The following is a 2,276-nucleotide window of genomic DNA, read 5'->3' on the forward strand; positions in this document are numbered from 1 at the left end:
GAACTCATGAGCTCAAGAAATCCGCCCACCTCAGCCTCCCAGAGTGCTAAGATTATAGGCAGAGCCACTGTACCAGCCATTATTTATTTATTAACTATATAAGTAAGTAATAAACCTAAGACAACCAGGAAAATTTCAACACTGACAGAATATTTGATGATATTAGGAAATTATAATCAATTATTTCTAGGTGTGATAATTATTCATGGTTATGTATGAAATAAGAATCTTCACCCTTTAGAGATAGACTAAAATATTTATGAATAAAATCATAAATTTTAAAAAGGAGACAGTGGATAAAGATGAAACAATATTAGTGGTTATTGAAACTGAGTGATGAAGATTTGGGGGTGATAGATGGGAATTACGGCAAATAACAAAAACAAGACAAGAATTTTAAATAGAGATGTACTCGGGCCTGGACAGTCGAGGCAAGGAGTGGGAGTAGAGAGGAGTGGAGGAAATGCATTCCAGCCACCCCTTCCCTGAAATCCTAGGAGACCCACAAAATTCTAGGAGCTGGGCCAGGGCTAGGATCCAGCCCCACTTTCCAATCTGCTGCATTGGATCCTACTTTAGTGACAAGACCTAGACAGCCAACACTTACCAGAGTGCCCCCAACCCATACCTCCAAGGCCATCACAGCAAACAGGAAGCAGCAATGTGAACACTTAAAGACATGCTTACAGTTCATTTTCCTCTGGATTCGGTGCCTATGGAAATTCATTTTATGGAAACTATAGCTCTTATGGTTGCAGATATAGTGGTTTGGACTATAACTGCCTCCCTGTAGATGATCTGCTGCCTTGTAGATTTGTTCAGCAAGCTGAAAAAAGCAGCAGAGGTCATTTCAGTCCATCAGAGTACTGTGCATGCATTTGCCTCTGTCAGTGTGATGATGGATGCTACCTTTTCAGCTACCTATATCCGTTTCAGGGTTGTATTAGATGTAGCAAATGCACTTTACAAAGGTTTACCAGGTTTTAGATTAGTTAGGATTATAAGGTCTCTTTACAGATGGTTACAGTGAATGGTAAGTTTAAGAAGAGGTTTTGAGAATGAGAATCTGTGGGCAGAGAGTGAAAGAACTGTGGCTTGCCTCAGTGCTGAGGACAGAGCAGATAACTCAGCAAAATCTTAGCAGTATTCCTATTCCTTGGTGGTCCTTACCTCACCCGGAAGCTGCTGTCTATTCACAGTGATGAAGTAACACGCAACATCAATTGAGTAAGTGGTGAGGATGACCATGTAGTTGCTACACAAGAATATGATTTTGCTGCTGTATCTGAAGAAAAAATTTCTTTCCAAACTAGCGATATGCTCAACTTAGCTCTCAAAGTACAACCCCAGAATACATGGCTGGCTTCTGGCTAGTCTTTATGGTCAAACAACCAAACTTATACCTGCAAATTATATAAAAATTCTTGGTAAAAGAAGAGATAGGAAAATGATGGAATACAGTAAAATTTCTAAGCAGCAACAATCTTTTACCAACCCAACGCTAATTAAAAGAACCATAACTGCTGATTCTCTGGAAGTACAGAAAGCTGCCTTTGAATCCATTTTTGTTGAAACTAGTAAGTTTCCATTTGCACCTGACTCTACTAGAAAAGGTGGAGATAAACAAAATCTTTGATAATCTTTCATGTTTGCCTAAAGATGAATGATACTTTATAGTACTTGCTAAAATTATTTCTCTTAAAGAAGTTAATATACAATTCAATGAAAACATTTGTTATTGGCTATTCCAGGTGTTTTGAGGCTAGAAATTATTAAAGTTACACACTAGGATGTTGGTGTGGTGACCTGGTCACATTTTACAAGTAATTGGACCATGAGGACATTTCATCTAGAATTTAAGATTATGAAAACTGCTTTCATTTTCAACTTATGTAAATTCCTAGCTTTGGTCAGGTGCAGTGGTTCATGCCTGTAATCCTAGCACTCTGGTTGGCCGAGGTGGGTAAATTGCTTGAGCTCACAAGTTCAACACCAGCCTGAGCATAAGTGACACCCTGTCTCTACTAAAAATAGAAAAACTGAGGTAAGGATTGCTTAAGCCCAAGTAGAGGTAGCTGTGAGCTATGATGTCACAGCACTCTACTCAGGACCACAATTTGAGACTCTGTCTGGAAAAAATAAACTAAATAAATAAATAAATAAACAAATACCTAGCTTACTGGAAGAGTTAAGACTGATGAACTATAGAATGCATAGTTTGCTACAGTATGGATCATTAATGCTTTTTAAACTTCTGAATTAATTGAATTGGAATC

At 38.1% G+C, this 2,276-nt stretch overlaps 1 pseudogene; it reads left to right on the forward strand.

The window, feature by feature from the left end:
* Positions 1 to 1,636, forward strand: part of LOC100958135 — a 37,872-nt pseudogene extending 36,236 nt beyond the window's left edge.
* The last annotated feature ends 640 nt before the right edge of the window (positions 1,637 to 2,276 follow it).

Source organism: Otolemur garnettii, unplaced genomic scaffold, assembly GCF_000181295.1.
Source record: "Otolemur garnettii isolate 467f Iridium unplaced genomic scaffold, OtoGar3 scaffold00009, whole genome shotgun sequence".
Lineage (NCBI taxonomy): Eukaryota > Metazoa > Chordata > Mammalia > Primates > Galagidae > Otolemur > Otolemur garnettii.